We start from the raw sequence: 20,896 nt of genomic DNA on the forward strand, positions 1-20,896 counted from the left end.
GTAAGGTGTAATCTCAGAGCTGTTTGATTTGCATTTCCCTAGTGACTAAAGACATTGAACGTTTCATTAAGTGTTTCTCGGCCATTAGAGGTTCCTCTGTTAAGAATTCTCTGTTTAGCTCTTTGCTTTGTTTAATTGGGCTATTTGGTTTGTTGGCGTCTAATTTCTTGAGTTCTTTATCTATTTGATATTATTCCTCTGTCAGATATAGGGGTGGTAAAGATCTTTTCCTATTTTGTAGCCTGTTGTTTTGTCCTATTGATGGTGTCCTTATCCTTGCAGAAGCATCTCAGATTCATGAGGTCCCACTTATTAACTGTTGATCTTAGTGTCTCAGCTATTGATGTCCTGTTCGGGAATTTGTCTCTTGTGCCAATGTAGTCAAGGCTGTTCCCCATTTTTTTTCCTATTAAATTTAGTGTGTCCAGTTTTATGTTGACTCTTTGATTCATTTGGATTTGAGTTTTGTTCAGGGTGATGAATATGGATCTATTTGCATTCTTCTAAATCTAGACATCCAGTTAGACTAGTATTATTTGTTGAAGATGCTCTCTCCCTTTTCCATTGTATAGTTTTGCCTTCTTTGCCAAAAATTAAGTGTCCATAGATGTATGGGTTTATTTCTGTGTCTTCAATTCAATTCCATGGATTAACAGGTATGTTGAGTGAAGTGTTCTGTAGGTGTCCATTAGGTTCAGTTGATTTATAACTTCTGTTAGTTTCATTATTTCTCTATTTAATTTCTGTCTCAGTGACTTGTCCATTAGTGAGATTGGTGAGAGTTGGGTTTTGAAGTCTCCCACTATTAATGTGTGGGGTTCAATGTGTGATTTAAGCTTCAGTAATATTTCTTTTACAAATGTGGGTACCCTTGCATTTGGGGCATTAGTTCAGAATGCAGTGCTTGCTTAGGCAGCACATATACTAAAATTGGAACGATAAAGAGAAGATTAGCACGGCACCTGCGCAAGGATGACACGCAAATTCGGGAAGCGTTCCATATTTTTAATTGATGAGAATGAAGATTTTCAACTTAAAGGGACAGCTAATATCTTCAACAAAATAATAGAAGAAAACTTCCCAAACATAAAGAAAGAAATGCCCATGATCATACAAGAAGCCTACAGAACTCCAAATAGACTGGACCAGAAAAGAAATTCCTCCCGACACATAATAATCAGAACAACAAATGCACTAAATAAAGATAGAATATTAAAAGCAGTAATGGAGAAAGGTCAAGTAACATATAAAGGAAGGCCTATCAGAATGACACCAGACTCTTCACCAGAGACTATGAAAGCCAGAAGAGCCTGGACAGATGTTATACAGACACTAAGAGAACACAAATGCCAGCCCAGGCTACTATACCCGGCCAAACTCTCAATTACCATAGATGGAGAAACCAAATTATTCCACGACAAAACCAAATTCACACAATATCTTTTCACGAATCCAGCCCTTCAAAGGATAATAACAGAAAAGAAGCAATACAAGGACAGAAATCACACCCTAGAACAAGCAAGAAAGTAATCCCTCAACAAACCAAAAAGAAGACAGCCACAAGAACAGAATGCCAACCCTAACAACAAAAATAAAAGGAAGCAACAATTACTTTTCCTTAATATTTCTTAATACCAATGGACTCAATTCCCCAATAAAGACATAGACTAACAGACTGGCTACACAAACAGGACCCAACATTCTGCTGCTTACAGGAAACCCATCTCAGGGAAAAAGACAGACACTACCTCAGAGTGAAAGGCTGGAAAACAATTTTCCAAGCAAATGGTCTGAAGAAACAAGCTGGAGTAGCCATTCTAATATCGGATAAAATTGACTTCCAACCCAAAGTTATCAAAAAAGACAAGGAGGGACAATTCATACTCATCAAAGGTAAAATCCTCCAAGAGGAACTCTCAATTCTGAATATCTACGCTCCAAATGCAAGGGCAGCCACATTCATGAAAGACACTTTAGTAAAGCTCAAAGCACACATTGAACCTCACACAATAATAGTGGGAGACTTCAACACACCACTTTTATCAATGGACAGATTGTGGAAACAGAAACTAAACAGGGACACAGTGAAACTAACAGAAGTTATGAAACAAATGGACCTGACAGATATCTACAGAATATTTTATCCTAAAACAAAAGGATATACCTTCTTCTCAGCACCTCACAGGACCTTCTCCAAAATTGACCATATAATTGGTCACAAAACAGGCCTCAACAGACACAAAAATATTGAAATTGTCCCATGTATCCTATCAGACCACCATGGCCTAAGACTGATCTTCAATAACAACATAAATAATGGAAAGCCAACATTCATGTGGAAACTGAACAACACTCTTCTCAATGATACCTTGGTCAAGGAAGGAATAAAGAAATTAAAGACGTTTTAGAGTTTAATGAAAATGAAGCCACAACGTACCCAAACCTATGGGACACAATGAAAGCATTTCTAAGAGGGAAACTCATAGCTCTGAGTGCCTCCAAGAAGAAACAGGAGAGCACATACTAGCAGCTTGACAACACATCTAAAAGCTCTAGAAAAAAAGGAAGCAAATTCACCCAAGAGGAGTAGACGGCAGGAAATAAACTCAGGGGTGAAATCAACCAAGTGGAAACAAGAAGAACTATTCAAAGAATTAACCAAACAAGGAGTTGGTTCTTTGAGAAAATCAACAAGATAGATAAACCCTTAGCTAGACTCACTAGAGGGCACAGGGACAAAATCCTAATTAACAAAATCAGAAATGAAAAGGGAGACATAACAACAGATCCTGAAGAAATCCAAAACACCATCAGATCCTTCTACAAAAGGCTATACTCAACAAAACTGGAAAACCTGGACGAAATGGACAAATTTCTGGACAGATACCAGGTACCAAAGTTGAATCAGGATCAAGTTGACCATCTAAACAGTCCCATATCCCCTAAGGAAATAGAAGCAGTTATTAATAGTCTCCCAGCCAAAAAAAAAAAAAAAAAAGCCCAGGACCAGACGGGTTTAGTGCAGAGTTCTATCAGACCTTCAAAGAAGATCTAATTCCAGTTCTGCACAAACTATTTCTCAAAATAGAAATAGAATGTACTCTACCCAACTCATTTTATGAAGCCATTATTACTTTGATACCTAAACCAGAGAAAGATCCAACAAAGATAGAGGACTTCAGACCAATTTCTCTTATGAATATCGATGCAAAAATCCTCAATAAAATTCTCGCTAACCGAATCCAAGAACACATTAAAGCAATCATCCATCCTGACCAAGTAGTTTTTATTCCAGGGATGCAGGGATGGTTTAATATACGAAAATCCATCAATGTAATCCATTATATAAACAAACTCAAAGACAAAAACCACATGATCATCTCGTTAGATGCTGAGAAAGCATTTGACAAAATCCAACACCCATTCATGATAAAAGTCTTGGAAAGATCAGGAATTCAAGGCCTATACCTAAACATGATAAAAGCAATCTACAGCAAACAAGTAGCCAACATCAAAGTAAATGGAGAGAAGCTGGAAGCAATCCCACTAAAATCAGGGACTAGACAAGGCTGCCCACTTTCTCCCTACCTTTTGAACATAGTACTTGAAGTATTAGCCAGAGCAATTCGACAACAAAAGGAGATCAAGGGGATACAAATTGGAAAAGAGGAAGTCAAAATATCACTTTTTGCAGATGATATGATAGAATATATAAGTGACCCTAAAAATTCTGCCAGAGAACTCCTAAATCTGATAAACAGCTTTGGTGAAGTAGCTGGATATAAAATTAACTCAAACAAGTCAATGGCCTTTCTCTACACAAAGAATAAACAGGCTGAGAAAGAAATTAGGGAAACAACATCCTTCTCAATAGTCACAAATAATATAAAATATCTCGGTGTGACTCTAACTAAGGAAGTGAAAGATCTGTATGATAAAAACTTCAAGTCTCTGAAGAAAGAAATTAAAGAAGATCTCAGAAGATGGAAAGATCTCCCATGCTCATGGATTGGCAGGATCAACATTGTAAAAATGGCTATCTTGCCAAAAGCAATCTACAGATTCAATGCAATCTTGCCAAAAGCAATCTACAGATTCAATGCAATCCCCATCAAAATACCAACTCAATTCTTCAACGAATTAGAAGGAGAAATTTGCAAATTCATCTGGAATAACAAAAAACCGAGGATAGCAAAAACTCTTCTCAAGGATAAAAGAACTTCTGGTGGAATCACCATGCCTGACCTAAAGCTTTACTACAGAGCAATTGTGATAAAAACTGCATGGTACTGGTATAGAGACAGACAAGTAGACCAATGGAACAGAATTGAAGACCCAGAGATGAACCCACACACCTATGGTCACTTGATCTTCGACAAGGGAGCTAAAACCATCCAGTGGAAGAAAGACAGCATTTTCAACAATTGGTGCTGGCACAACTGGTTGTTATCATGTAGAAGAATGCGAATCAATGCATACTTATCTCCTTGTACTAAGGTCAAATCTAAGTGGATCAAGGAACTTCACATAAAACCAGAGACACTGAAACTTATAGAGGAGAAAGTGGGGAAAAGCCTTGAAGATATGGGCACAGGGGAAAAATTCCTGAACAGAACAGCAATGGCTTGTGCTGTAAGATCGAGAATTGACAAATGGGACCTAATGAAACTCCAAAGTTTCTGCAAGGCAAAAGACACCGTCAATAAGACAAAAAGACCACCAACAGATTGGGAAAGGATCTTTACCTATCCTAAATCAGATAGGAGACTAATATCCAACATATATAAAGAACTCAAGAAGGTGGACTTCAGAAAATCAAATAACCCCATTAAAAAATGGGGCTCAGAACTGAACAAAGAATTCTCACCTGAGGAATACCGAATGGCAGAGAAGCACCTGAAAAAATGTTCAACATCCTTAATCATCAGGGAAATGCAAATCAAAACAACCCTGAGATTGCACCTCACACCAGTCAGAATGGCTAAGATCAAAAATTCAGGTGACAGCAGATGCTGGCGTGGATGTGGAGAAAGAGGAACACTCCTCCATTGTTGGTGGGAGTGCAGGCTTGTACAACCACTCTGGAAATCAGTCTGGCGGGTCCTCAGGAAATTGGACATAGTACTACCTGAGGATCCAGCAATACCTCTCCTGGGCATATATCCAGAAGATGCCCCAACTGGTAAGAAGGACACATGCTCCACTATGTTCATAGCAGCCCTATTTATAATAGCCAGAAGCTGGAAAGAACCCAGATGCCCCTCAACAGAGGAATGGATACAGAAAATGTGGTACATCTACACAATGGAGTACTACTCAGCTATTAAAAAGAATGAATTTATGAAATTCCTAGCCAAATGGATGGACCTGGAGGGCATCATCCTGAGTGAGGTAACACATTCACAAAGGAACTCACACAATATGTACTCACTGATAAGTGGATATTAGCCCAAAACCTAGTATACCCAAGATATAAGATACAATTTCCTAAACACATGAAACTCAAGAAAAATGAAGACTGAAGTGTGGACACTATGCCCCTTCTTAGAAGTGGGAACAAAACACCCATGGAAGGAGTTACAGAGACAAAGTTTGGAGCTGAGATGAAAGGATGGACCATGTAGAGACTGCCATATCCAGGGATCCACCCCATAATCAGCATCCAAACGCTGACACCATTGCATACACTAGCAAGATTTTATCGAAAGGACCCAGATGTAGCTGTCTCTTGTGAGACTATGCAGGGGCCTAGCAAACACAGAAGTGGATGCTCACAGTCAGCTAATGGATGGATCACAGGGCTCCCAATGGAGGAGCTAGAGAAAGTACCCAAGGAGCTAAAGGGATCTGCAATCCTATAGGTGGAACAACATTATGAACTAACCAGTACCCCAGAGCTCTTGACTCTAGCTGCATATGTATCAAATGATGGCCTAGTCGGCCATCACTGGAAAGAGAGGCCCATTGGACTCGCAAACTTTATATGCCCCAGTACAGGGGAACGCCAGGGCCAAAAAGGGGGAGTGGGTGGGTAGGGGAGTGGGGGTGGGTGGGTATGCGGGACTTTTGGTATAGCATTGGAAATGTAAATGAGCTAAATACCTAATAGAAAATGGAAAAAAATAGTTCAGAATGCAGATGTCATCTTAGTGAATTTTTCCTTTAATGAGCATGAAGCATCCTTCTCTAACTCTTTTGATTAATTTTGGTTGAAAGTATATTTTATTACGTATTAGAGTGGCTCCTCCAGCTTTTTTCTTGGGTCCATTTTCTTAGAAAATCTTTTCCCAGCCCTTTAATCTGAGGTAATCTCCATCTTTATTACTGAGGTGTGTTCATTTATGAAGCAGAATCAAGGATCCTGTTTTCACATCCATTCTGTTAGCTTGTGTCTTTTTATTGGGAAATTGATTCCTTTGATGTTGAGAGATATTAGTGACCAATGATTGTTTATTCCTCTTACTTTAATGTTGGTTGTGGTAGTGGAGGGTGAGCATGTGTGCTTACATTTTTTTGGTTTGCTGGTATGGTTTTATTTATTTCCTGTGTTTTCTTTGGTGTAGTTAGTTAGCTTCCTTGGGTAGAAGCTTTTCTTCTAGTATTTTCTGTGGGGATGGATTTGTGGGTAGATATTGTTTAAATTTGGTTTACTCATAGGATATCTTGTTTTCTCCATCTATGGTTATTGAAACTTTTGCTGGGTACAGTAGCCTAGGTTGATATCTGTGGTCTCTTAGTGTCTACAAGACATCTGCTCAGGCCCTTCAGGCTTTTAGTATTTATGTTGAGAAGTCAGGTATTTTTCTGATAAGTTTGTCTTTATATGTTACTTAGCCTTTTTTTCTCTGCAGTTTTTAATATTCTTTCTTTGTTCTGTACATTTAGTGTTTTGATTATTATGTTTTGACTATTGATAACCCCAAAGGATTATCTTTTCTGGTCCAATCTATTTGATGTTCTAGAAGTTTCTTGACTGTTTATAGGCATGTCTTTCTTCAGGATAGGGAAATTTTCTTCTTTGATTTTGTTGAAAATCTTTTCTATGCCTTGAACCTGGGAATCTGATTCTTTTACTCCTATTATAATTAGATTTGTTCTTTTCATATGGTCCCATATTTCTTGGATATTTTGTGCCGTGAACTTTTAGATTTAACATTTTCTTTGGCTGATTTCTTCTGTTGTATCTTCTGTGCCTGTGATTCTCTGTTTTACATGTTGTATTCTGTTGGTTATGCTTGCATCTGTAGTTCCTCTTCTCTTCCCTAACTTTTCCATCTTCATGATTTTTCTTTATTGCTTCTGTTTCCATTTTCAGTTCTTGGATAATTTTATTCATTTCCTTCATCTGTTTAATTGTGTTTTCCTGTATTTCTTCAGGGGATTTATTCATTTCTTCTCCAAAGGCCTCTACCATCTTTATAAGATTGGATTTAAGGTCATTGTCTTATACTTTGGCTATATTAGGATTTCAAGGTCTTGCTGTAGCAGAATGGCTGGGCTCTGGTGGTGCCATATTGCTCTGGCTCTTGGTGGTTGTGTTGTTAAGCTGTCCTTTAGCTAGAGCAATTAAGACAAGTGGATATGGAATGGGGGCAGGGCATCATACACTAAAAAAGGATGGCTGAGCAGATCTTTATATGCAAAGCCAAAAGATAAAAAAGTACCCAAAAAGCAAAAACCTTCTTTGTTCTTGGGGAAGGGGTGTCTGAAGAGGAAGAGTTCTCAAAAAGTGAAGAAGTAAATGGCATTATCAACAGGGTTTATGTTTGAATTGCTCTAGGTTCCAATCCAGTTTATCCAATATAACTGTTTTGGTGTAAGCTATTAAATGTTTGGACATGTGACTACTAGCTGGTGGTGATGTTTTGGGACTTTGTGGAACCTCTAAGAGGCAGGACCTAGGTGGAAGAATTAGGCCAATGGGGAGAGGGTATTACAGACAATATCTGCCTGTGGTCATGCTCACACTGTTCTTCTGACCCTTAGAGAGGTGATCATGCAGCTTCAAGTTACTGCTGCCATAGTCTGAATCGGTCACAAACTCCTCCATGTCTCCCCTACCAGTGCACTGTGGGATTTGTATGGTATCACAGCAAGATTATAATAAATGCAGCCAGGTCCTTCATTATAGTACTGTTGTGAGAGATTTCCCCTGGGGTGTGCCAGTCCCCTTCCTAGCTGAGCCTAACTCCTGGTGCATGTGCAGGGGGTTGCCAGTCAGCATAAGGAAAAGGCTGAGGGGACATCAAAAGAACTGGGGAATCGTGATAGCTATACTTTAGGGAAGTTCTGCTGGCCACCTTGGTGTTTTAGAGGAGGATTGTAGGTCGATTCTGCATTTCTCTGGAGGGCCCTTCACTAAGCCTGTCTGGAGCTATTGTGAGCTGACTCAACCCTCACCCCATGAGCCTCTGAGACTTGAGTTTTCAAGGGCAAAAGGCAGCCCTTCTGTTTCAAAGTTTATTATTTTTTTTCCCAATAGATCAGGCAAGATCACTGCCTGGGGTGTCTATGTAGTATGTTGTCAGCTGTTAGACATCTTCCCACACTGCCTCCCTCCCACCCCATCTCTGATAGGTAACCTTGGACCTTTAATTCAGCTCAGGAACTTCACAGTGACATGTTCTTCAATAGCTTATCTAAACCCATGCTGAGGGATAATCATAGGACACAGCTTAACTGGGGCAACAGTGGGAGCATAGTTGCTATAAAGCAAGGAGACCCTGGGCTCTGCTACTCTGTGGCCTTACCCCAGCAAAGGGGATTCTTGAAAATGAGGAAACATGCAAAGTAGAGGTCATGACCCCACAGCCTTGTTACTGGGGACCCTCTACATAGGCAAGAGCCATGTGCATATTTCCCCCTGTACCAAAAAGATCACAGCATCTTTGTGGAGAATGTACAAGCAAGCAGGAGGCAGACAAAGAGATACCCAGCGACACACCTCCAACAAAGCTATACCTCATAATTTTTCCCAAATAAGAACCAAATGAGTACCAAGAATTCAAGAATTTGCACGTATGGGGGTCATTCTCATTTAAATTATCATTAATGGTAAGTATTTGCAGGGCAGTGGGATACTGTCAACTTAAAATTATATAGCGTTAAGTTTTCCCCTAAGGCCTATGACTTCTCCAATCATGCCTGGCTCTTTGTTTGGGTTTACAGTATCATGAGTAAGCTTTCCCTTGTAGAACACACCTTAAATAAACTTAGAGAGCTTTTGGTTTCCTCTGTAATATTTATCCTACTATTGCACCAATGAGCATATCTTGCCAGTTTAGCTATCTGACCCCTATTATATGGCTTACAGGGTTCACAGCTAGATAAGCCTCTTGATAATGTTTCTCCCCAGCACATTGCAGCTTTCTGGTGTACAAAAGCTGGCTGCAAGGAGGGAGCTATTAGGTCAGCACCCGCTTGATTTCTCCATGTCCTGTGACCAAAGTTTAAGTCGTTCATCAGTATGGGTTTACCATCAAGTTGGAAGGGCAACCAAGAATAATGGTAATAGCCTATGTTATATGGAGGGTCTCCAGGACCACCTTTCATACCAGGGCACATCATACATTTGGCACTGGGCTTTATATTTGATAACCTCTGGATTCTGGGAGGATCATTATCTCCTGCATAAAGTTGAGTGCTTTTCAAAAAAATCCCTTTGAATGAAGTTTGTTTGTCCATGGGACCAAGTTACCTTGTTTCCAAGTTTATTAAGTTCATTCTCAACTTTTAAAAATTACATATATAATTTAATTGGTTTCTAAATTTCTGACAGTTATTGTTAACATATTCTTTCTACCTCATGATCTGCTTTGGTGTGTGTGTGTGTGTGTGTGTGTGTGTGTGTGTGTAGGTTTTATGCAGATTGCAACAGCTGCGGTGTGTTTATGGTTGCTATGACCATATCACATTTAGAACATAGGACATTACAATACTCTTTCCCATCTTCAGACTCTCATGTATCTGCCACAATGTTCCTTGGGCCACAGAATGAGTTATATGGAAGTCCTTCTCAGGGCTGAGTCCTTGACAGTCCCTTATTTTTAATATTTTGACAGGTTGAGTCTTTGATCTGCCACTGCTACAAGTCAATTTTTTGCATATAACTTACAAGTCTTACCTTTCCTTAATTCTTGTATGATAAAAATTAAAAATGTTTAATAAGAAGATCCTGATTAATATTTAGCTCTAGTTATAAACTTAGGGATTTTTCAACTGACTTTATAATTTGGATTATTCTATTTTGAGTACTTTGATTAACAAACCAAATTTCTGGGTACTGAAGTCTTATAAATCTAATAGATTATGCTAAACTCATAAACACCAGGTGATTCTTATAATATTGTAAATGTTCAAGTTGCTGTATATAAATCTAATAAAAATTCAGCTTAAAAGAAGATAAAAATCAATCCTAAATTACTCATCTTAGTTGTAATCACAAAATCGAACTGTTATCCCAAAAAACCAATCTCTTTATAAATAATTTACTTCATAATAATAAATGAAAACTTTGTAATTATAATTTTGGTAAAATATACAAAAATTATATGTATATAAAGTAAAATACTAACTGTTACTAATTTGGGATAATAAGATAGGTCTCATTTTCATTTTCATACTCAAATCTTCCTTCATTTCCTATGCATATGTCATTCCTTAGTTAAGAAATAACCTAAGTTTTAAAACTATTTTATGCATACCTGTTCAGAGTTGATGGAATGGGCCCCATATGCTTGGGTCTCTGACCTCTTCTTGGGCCATCTGGAGCCTATATATGCACACTTACTATAGCAGGTAGGTTGCCTCCTGGGGCAAAGACTTTATGAGTTAGTATGTAGATACTTGTTATATCAGACTCTAAGGTTTTTACATTTTTGTTATCATTTTTAACACAGAGAAGACATTTATGCTAGGACCACATCCAAAAATCAATGCCTTCCAGGTCATCATTGCAAATTCAAGTTCAGATAGAAGAAAGATTGATTAAGAGGTTGTTGACTTGAGGTTCAGTATGCAAGTTCACTATGACTATGCAGCAGGTTGCCAGACTGGTTGCATTAATATTGTTATGCTATGAAAAGAAACCTAACAAATACAACTTAAGGCCTCATAGTTTGAGAGGACAACGTCCATCATGATGGGAAAGGATGGGTTAAGGGAGTCTCTACTGTGGCTGAAGAGGTATGAGGGGAGGTAGCTGGAGACATTGCATCTGCAACTCAGGAAGCAGAGAGAGAGATGAATGCTGGTACTCACCTTTCTTTCTCCTTTTCATCCAGTCCAAGACCTCCAGTCTGGGATGCTCTCCTCATTCAGGTTAGGTCTTCCCTTCACAGTTAAACCTTTCTGGAAACACCTTCACAGGTACACCCAGAGGTACCAGAGTTATATTGCCATTGGATTCCAAAGCCAGTCAAGTTGACAAGGAAGGTTTACCATCACGTTGGCTGGCTGGCTGAAAGGTGGATGAATAAATTCATGAGAGAATAATGGATTAGTGACTGGACCTGAGCTTACAAATAAAGAAAAAAATGGAAGAAGAATACTATGTCATGAGTGATAGTTTGACAGACACAGATCCAGCCTAGATAGATGAAGGAATGCCTGAATCAGATGACTACTTGAGACAGAATCTGTGTGAATAATTAATTGATTTGCTAAATAAATGATGCAATAGAACAGAGGGTGCTAAAAGGACTGACACTGTATGTCTGACATTGATTGGGAGACTAAGTAAAAGAATTTAGAAAGAAGAAACGGTCAAGTGAACAAAAAATTAGCTGACACACTCTGTGTGTCAATTAACTGACTGGTTGATGACCATCTGAAGTAACAAAATGATTAAGGGCCTACAATAAACAAGAGCCTGTCAGTCTGAGTGGATACTGGAGGCCCTGGAATAACTTTTATCTTGGGGTTGTCATGTTGTATCCTCACACTACAATGTAAGTCAACCCCAGATGGCCATTTCTTTAGCAGATCACATATCTTACAGGCATTGATGCTGTTAATCTGGACCCTTGGCATTGCCTTCCTAGCGTGCCTTCATTTCATTTTATTCTGTGGGTCAAGTCTGATCTTGGGTTTGTGTCCATTTATTCTCTTTGTAATGGATAGTGTCACAAATTTGACAGGCTCTATAATCACCAAGGATGCAAGCCCCCAGAAGTGGGAAGTGGGAAGACCCATGCTAAATGTGGGTGGTACCATTTCCTGGGCAGTGATCCAAGATTGCATTAAAAAGAGGAAACTAGCTGAGCACCAATATTCATGCCCCTCTGCTTCCTGACTGAGGATATGTGGAGAGCTGTGCCGTGAACAATCGCCATTATAAGATGGCGCTGGCTTCCACTGTGCCTAACTAGTAAACAAGCCTTATGCGCAAGTGCAAGAGTGAACTCACGCCTAGTCACTGCCCATCTTGGGGCGTAGTAATGGGGTGATGGGCGAGCAACGAATCAGGAGCGGTCACGCCACATGAGGTGCTGAAACGTCATGCTGCAGGCTATATAAACAGCGCCATTTTCTGGGCTCGGGGTCTTCCTCCTGAGAAGTAAGCAATAAAGCCTTTTGCTGCAGAAGATTCCGGTTGTCCTGAGTGTGTTCTTGCCGGCAGGGACAAAAGCTCGGGCAATAAGGATACAATTACCTAGAACACCTGCTGACATGCCTTCCTCACCAGGATAGACTCTGCCTGGAGACCTGAATTGGTTCATTAGCCCATGGGCATGGTGACCCAGGCAGATCTGTTCTCAATCTCTAGCCAAAAAGATGTGCTGGCATCTCTTGAGTAATTTCCAGGCATATCTCTGCTAAGGAATCACAGTATCTGTTTGCTCCCCCCCCCCTTTATTTTTGGCTCATCTGGATCCGTTCTTATTTCCCAGCTCACCTGAAGGAGATTGATTCTTGAGACAATTTCTGTTGACACCAAGTCTTCCCTGGTGACCCATTGGGATCCAGCACCAGGAAGCAGCCTCCCACTCCTCTCCCTAACCCACTTGAAGTTGCCTGCAGGGACAAGAAGATTTTCCCACAGTAAACTCCATGTCTTATTAAAGAATTTGTTAATTGGGACACTGTGCAACCCTTCATCCTTTTCACATCAGACAGCAGTTCTGTTGTCTGTTTATATTTGCTCAGGGAGCATTTCACAAGGGTGTTTATATTACAGGAAAGCTCAGAGGTTAGCCCTGCATTTCAGAGTGAAAATCTGCCAAAAATCCACTGCAAAGAAGCTGAAAATAGATGCAGTGTTGATTCATCAGCAGCCTCTCTGGGTGCTTTATTAGGGGCTGGCAGAGAACTAGAGCATCACCTGAATGTGCCAGGCTGAAGGGGAGGTGGAGCTGACATGGCAATGGAGACAGTAACCAGCAACTCTGAGAAATCAGCCTGCCTGGTTCAAATCTGATAAACAAGGAAGCCTAATTAGATGTCAGCCATCCTGTAGGGGTCTGCAGATTGGGCTAGCTTCCTGAAGGATCTTTGCACATGTGAAAATGCACTCAGACCCTGCAAGTGGGGCAAATGGAAGCAAGCTATGTCTTCCCCACCTTGCATCTCAGGTAGTCTTTTACATCTCAGGCTCACTGTAGACATAAGCTGCTGTATTGTATGTCCAGGTCTGTTTTATTCACTCTGGTGGCATAACTAGAAATTGATAAATATTTGTTGGTAAATAAAATAAATAAATGAATGAATAGTCAAATCAAACCTGTCCTCTAAGACCTATTTGAAATTTTCATAACCTCAGAATCTCTCCTGCTTATCAAATGGGACAAAGGCAACCTCAAGATCCTTGGGATATTAGTCCTTTGTTGTCACTGTCCATGACCTTTACTAGTTAATGTTGTGTTTATCTTCTCCTTGTTATCGCTGCAATCATCACCACCAGTGACAATTCATCGTGCTACTCATTTTCACAAAACTTCCACATGTAAATTACCTTTAGTGGACAGATGAAGAAACCAAGACATGCGAAGGCTCAAAAATGAAGGAGTTACAGAGACAAAGTTTGGAGCTAAGATGAAAGGATGGATCATCCAGAGACTACCCCATCCGGGATCCTCCCCATAATCAGCCATCAAACCCAGACACTATTGCATATTCCAGCAAGATTTTGCTGAAGGGACCCTGATATAGCTATTTCGAGTGAGGTTATGCCAGTGCTTGGCAAATACAGAAGTGAATACTCACAGTCATCTATAGGATGGAACACAGGGCCCCCAGTGGAGGAGCTAGAGAAAGTACCCAAGACGCTGAAGGGGCTGCAATCTTATAGGTGGAACAACAATATGAACTAACCAGTACCCCCAGAGCTCATGTCTCTAGCTGCATACGTAGCAGAAAATGGCCTAGTCGTTTGGATGCTGATTATGGGGTGGATCCCTGGATATGGCAGTCTCTACATGGTCCATCCTTTCATCTCAGCTCCAAACTTTGGCTCTGTAACTCCTTCCATGGGTGTTTTGTTCCCAAATCTAAGGAGGGGCATAGTGTCCACACTTCAGTCTTCATTCTTCTTGAGTTTCATGTGTTTAACAAATTATATCTTATATCTTGGGTATCCTAGGTTTGGGGCTAATATCCACTTATCAGTGAATACATATTGTGTGAGTTTCTTTGTGAATGTGTTACCTCACTCAGGATGATGCCCTCCAGGTCCATCCATTTGGCTAGGAACTTCATAAATTCATTCTTTTTAATAGCTGAGTAGTACTCCATTGTGTAGATGTACCACATTTTCTGTATCCATTCCTCTGTTGAGGGGCATCTAGGTTCTTTCCAGCTTCTGGCTATTATAAATAAGGCTGCTATGAACATAGTGGAGCATGTGTCCTTCTTACCAGTTGGGGCATCTTCTGGATATATGCCCAGGAGAGGTATTGCTGGATCCTCCGGTAGTACTATGTCCAGTTTTCTGAGGAACCGCCAGACTGATTTCCAGAGTGGTTGTACAAGCCTGCACTCCCACCAACAATGGAGGAGTGTTCCTCTTTCTCCACATCCACGCCAGCATCTGCTGTCACCTGAATTTTTGATCTTAGCCATTCTGACTGGTGTGAGGTGGAATCTCAGGGTTGTTTTGATTTGCATTTCCCTGATGATTAAGGATGTTGAACATTTTTTCAAGTGCTTCTCTGCCATTCGGTATTCCTCAGGTGAGAATTCTTTGTTCAGTTCTGAGCCCCATTTTTTAATGGGGTTATTTGATTTTCTGAAGTCCACCTTCTTGAGTTCTTTATATATGTTGGATATTAGTCCCCTATCTGATTTAGGATAGGTAAAGATCCTTTCCCAATCTGTTGGTGGTCTTTTTGTCTTATTGACGGTGTCTTTTGCCATATCCAGGGATCCACCCCATAATCAGCATCCAAACGCTGACACCATTGCATACACTAGCAAGATTTTATTGAAAGGACCCAGATGTAGCTGTCTCTTGTGAGACTATGCCGGGGCCTAGCAAACACAGAAGTGGATGCTCACAGTCAGCTAATGGATGGATCATAGGGCTCCCAATGGAGGAGCTAGAGAAAGTAGCCAAGGAGCTAAAGGGATCTGCAACCCTATAGGTGGAACAACATTATGAACTAACCAGTACCCCGGAGCTCTTGACTCTAGCTGCATATATATCAAAAGATGGCCTAGTCGGCCATCACTGGAAAGAGAGGCCCATTGGACTTGCAAACTTTATATGCCCCAGTACAGGGGAACACCAGGGCCAAAAAGGGGGAGTGGGTGGGCAGGGGAGTGGGGGTGGGTGGATATGGGGGACTTTTGGTATAGCATTGGAAATGTAAATGAGTTAAATACCTAATAAAAAATGGAAAAAAAAAAAAAAAAAAAAAAGAAAATGGCCTAGTCGGCCATCATTGGGAAGAGAGGTCCCTTGGTCCTGCAAACTTTATATGCCCCAGTACAGGGGAATGCCAGGGCCAAGAAGTGGGAGTGAGTGTTTAGGGGAGCAGGGCAGGGGGGAGGGTATAGGGAACTTTCGGGATAGCATTTGAAATGTAAATAAAGAAAAATATCTAATTAAAATATTCTTAAAAAGTAAAATAAAGAAAAGGATGTAACTGGAAAAAATATAAAAAATAAAACTCTTTACCATTGTATGGAATGCTTGTTGGATACTGTTTATACTTACTTTAAAGCCACATAATCATAGAATGACCAAAGTGGGTAACTTTGCCTAGGCATATCTTGGACGTGCAGAAAGTTCTATATATCCAGAAACCTCTTAATTCTAGACAAACCAGGGCAGTGCTCTCTCTACTCAATACTTGAGACAAAATGAGAGAAAACCATTGATAATCTAGCACAGATAAGAAAGGTTGGGGCATGAGGGGAAAGGTGATTGCCTATATCCAGGTACTAAGTGACAGAACTGGAGTCCTACCCCAGAGTTTAAGCACTACAGTGTTTTCTCTTGGGAATACATGGAGAAGTAACCCTTTCTCCATCGGATTGTTAGAAAACTAGATTCTCTAGCTTTTACAGAAGAATAACAGAGCTCAGGGTTTTCTGCCCCTTTCCAATCAAAAGTATTTCCTTTTTTTCTCTTTACAACCAGGATTCAAAGAATCATAGTAGGTCACCTCCACTGCCTGCCTTTCAGCCACATCTTTTCTGCCATTGATGTGTTGATTGGTCTCTCCATTAATATTTCCATCTATTAACATTTGTTGCACTAAAGCAAACAGAAACGAATCGGACTGGAAAATATTACAGGGCATCTTCTACATCTGATTTGTCATTTTTTTTCTGCCTTGGCTCCCATGACCCTTATTCTGTGTCTCTGATGTTCCTTCTCAGGCTTTGTTTTTGCCGTTTTCTTTTTAAATATTGCTGTTTTTCAGAGTGCTTTTTGACCTTTTTTCTTGCCCCTATGCAGTTTCAAGTCACTGCCATTATTTCCCAAATCTTCACCACCATTCTATATTCTTCAAGCTCTTCGCCTTTCTCTCAACTTCAAGCATGCACATTTATGTTGCAGTAACAAACAGATCCCCACTTTGCATTGAATTTATATATCAAATATGTTTTATTTTACTATATATCAAATACTATCTTTTGTTGGATATTATGCATATCCAATAAATCATTTGGAGGAGCTCATGTAGTCACTTTACCCAGAGTCATGGATGCCCTACTGGTTATGAACACATGAATCCTATAGTCCCTTTTGGCATGGAGATAGTTGAGTAGGTCATGAAGGGATGCCATGACTTTTAAACCATGTCTGATCCAATTTAGCAAAATTAATTCATCAAAAAATAAGTCATGTAATCTGGTTTACTGCAAAGGTGCTAGTAAATATGAGGATATTTAAGATATTTAGTGAGAAACAAGCATCTCTACCATTTCAAATAACTCCTGACAGCCTCATACAGTGTACACCAAGGAATCTCAAATGAAGTGGGTTTCTCAAGAATGAATATCATGGCATGCAAAGGTTTCTACCATGTAATTCCTGACCTTGGTGCTGTATGCCTAGGCTGGCAACATACCTGCCATGTACCACTTCTCCTCTACTTTTGGCAACCTCTGAAAACTGACTTCATATCCTAGGATTTGCTTGCCCCTGGCCTGTGTTGTTGTCCATAGCTTCCCCTCTCTAGATCAAGCAACCCAGGTCCTCTGTCCATTCCTCAGGTGGTGGTTTCAAGTCTTTGGCATCTTGTATGAAAGAAAAATTCCATTGCTTTAGTGAATCCTTAGTCATAGAAACATTAGTGGGATGCATCTAGACCATTGTGAAACTTTCTGGAGGCTTCTGTATCCAAGAGAGATACTGTATTTCAATTGCTGCTCTGATCTTGCCTAAGGGCCTCTGTCTAGGAGTCTACTCATAGCTAAAGTAGTCTTAAGCTTCATGATGCTCCATGATCTCTGCACAAAAAAGAAGAGCTATGGCTGTGTTTGGATTGAAGTACTGGACAGAAAACTTAAGGGAGAGAGGAGAGAATCAGAAAATAATAAGAAAGGAGAGAAGAGAGAGAGGAAGGAAGAAAAAGAGAAAAGGAGGAAAGGGGAAAGGAGGAAGGAAGAAAAGGGGGAGAAGAAAAGGGAGAGAGAAAATGTAGAGGGGGAAGAAGTAAAGAATGGAGGGGGAAGTAATAAAAATCCTTAATTATCCCCAATGTCTTTCATATTTTTAAAATTACTAGGATGACTCTGAAGGTGGAAGGTCTTCTTTCAGTCATTACATTACCTACCAGTTATCCCATGCCAAGCACGCTTCTGATCAGTGAGTCCATTGATAAAAAATATCTATTAAAAAAAAAAAAACAAAACCAAAAAACCAAAAAAAAACCGCAGTTCACCAGTTAGGATCTCAATGTAGCACAGAAAAGAGATTGGCTCTCCATAAATCACCCAATCCTCTCTTTCAGGTTTTAACTTACAGCAGGCATTACCCTGGCTTAATAGCCAGACACACCACATCAGTCCTGAGCATAGGGATGGGTGTGGGAAATCTGAGCTACTCACTGCAGGCAGCTTTGACTTAGCTATTTATATGGCTTACACTCTAGTATGGAGAAACGGAACCTCTAATTCCCTTCCCTTTCTCCAGACTGCATAGTGCTGTGGTTGGAAATTGAGAATTTAATTTAGTCTTATTTTTACACATAAGGCTAGCTTGGTTTCCAGCAAAGTCTGACTACTTTGTATACCTTAGGACCATGTAGTTAACTCTGAACAGGTCACTTGTTTGTAATATTGTTCCTTCTCACTCTTCCTCTCTAACCTTGTTCTCTCTTTTTTCTCTCCCTCCCTTCCTCCCTCCCTCGTTCCCTCCCTCCCTCCCTCCTTCCCTCCTTCCCTTCCTTTCTTCCTCCCCTACTTCCTTCCTTTGTTCTAGCATATATGTGCATGTACCATTTCAATCATTTTTTTGAGACAGTGTCTTTCACTGGTTTCTATTTGCCTAGTAGCTAGGCTGGCAGACAAGTGAGCCTCAGGAATTGGCCAGTCTCTATATCCCTAGTGCTGGACTTTATAAGGATGCACACACACACTCCTTGCACTTTATGTGGTTTCTGGTGATTGAGCTCAGAGCCTAGTGTTACAGAGCAAGGCTCTTTTCATACTGAGCTCCCTCTGTAGCCTACCATGTCAATTTCCCTCTTTTCTGGGTACTGTGAAATCATTGACGGGATCTTACTCATTTTCATCTCCCCAGTGTCTAAGCAGCCTAGACATCTCCCCTGCGCCTAAGCTTAGACACAGTGTCTAAGCGGCAGATAGTGCTTAGTAGGTGCCAAGTGTACGCAGTCTGAAAAGATGACTTTGGAAGTGCTCTGTCCATTCCTGCCTCAGCATCCATACTTATATAGATAACAACTTTCCAAATTCAAGCATTTTCTTTCATTGCTTGATGTTTTCACACTGAGAGCTCACTGTGCACCTCCCCACCCCCCATGGCTTCACAAAATCCTGGTGCCTCAGCAAGGTCTCAAAATCATGAAAGGTCAGAGCCCTCCAATCTGTGTTGATTTGGGTCACTGTTTCCTTGAGACTTCCTTCGCTTCTTCTTTGATTAAAGCCGCATTTGCCTTGCCTCCCGCTTTTTAGCAATTACACTAATTAAGCTAATTTTTCTTTGTTCTCTCTATACAATTTGCATAAATGGCAAATTTATATATAGTGTCCCTAATTCTCCTGTAACTGCTCTGTAATTAACAGGATGCTCAGGCTAAATATAAATAAGTGCAGAAGGAAAAACAGCTTTCTGCTGAAATACAGATAGAAGCTCTGAGAAAAGGAAGGCAGAGCAGAAAACAATTCTGAGCCTGTTCTAAAGTCATTATGCTTGATTGGGTCACAGTTGGAGGATGCCAGCTAAAGGTCAGCTCCTGCATGAGTGTCTCTGAGAGCCCTGTCCCCAGGAGCAATAAGAAAACAGAACGGGGTCCACTGTGTTGAAATAATAACAACATTGTGCAATTTCTCCAGGTTCAGGGGTAGTGTGGTGTGGGTAAAGGACTATACAACATCCAGGAAATTGGGACACGAGTTCTAATTCTGACCAGCCAGACAAGGCACCTTGAGTCAGGGGATAGCAAAACCAAATCCCAGAGCTCTGGACACTTTATGGTGACACTGTAGAACATCCTGTAGCCCTGTCATCTCATTATGTCCCTGTGATAAAATACACTAAGGATGGAGATATGCTCAAAAATAGTACTAGATCAAGATTGAGACTTCCTTTTACAAATAGAAATGATTATAAACTGGCAAGTAGCTCATATAGGAGTCCTTTGAGTAGTGATAATAAGCAATCCATGAATCCTCAATTCCAGCTGTAGTTCTGTGATCATGAAGAAATTCCCTAGAGAGTCTGAACTCAAGGCCCAGTTTTCATAGAGTGAGATTAAAGAAATGGCAGTGGACAGTGTAGTGCCTGGCATGCACAAGCTCTCGATGCAACTTAGATTATTTGCTCATCAAGTCATGCAACCCAGTCTTTCCTGGGGTTAGGTGAATGGATGAAGCTGAATTTCCAGCCAACCTATGTGAGCCTCAAACCCCAAAACTTAGGTGACTCAAGAAATGTTATCTGGAAAGAAATTCCTGAAGTTTCTAAAAATCCTTGAGCATTCTGGAGCTGTGACCAAGGCCATTGCAGTGCTAACAGCACTGTCTCATGACGTCACTTTCAGAAAAGTCAGCCCTGCGCTGCACACTTCTCCAAGCCTGGAGAACAGGGACATGAAAGATACTTTGCTCTTTGTGGGGGGTGTGGATAAATAGACATTGTAGATGTCTATGGTCCAAAGTCTCCAGAGAATATGGTGTTTAAATCTCTCATAGGCAGTCCATTTTAATGTTGAAGACCCCTTAGGAGTTTGGTCTTATAACCTTTTCATCTATACCTTCTAAAATT

The 20,896-nt window shown here is 40.4% G+C and overlaps 1 non-coding gene across 1 annotated transcript; it reads left to right on the plus strand.

Annotated features, from left to right (window-relative positions):
• The first annotated feature begins 900 nt into the window (after positions 1-900).
• Positions 901-1,007, plus strand: Gm25987. Its single transcript, XR_003951723.1, has one exon. It is a non-coding gene; the product is annotated as a U6 spliceosomal RNA (small nuclear RNA).
• The last annotated feature ends 19,889 nt before the right edge of the window (positions 1,008-20,896 follow it).

This window comes from Mus musculus, chromosome 15, assembly GCF_000001635.26.
Source record: "Mus musculus strain C57BL/6J chromosome 15, GRCm38.p6 C57BL/6J".
NCBI lineage: Eukaryota > Metazoa > Chordata > Mammalia > Rodentia > Muridae > Mus > Mus musculus.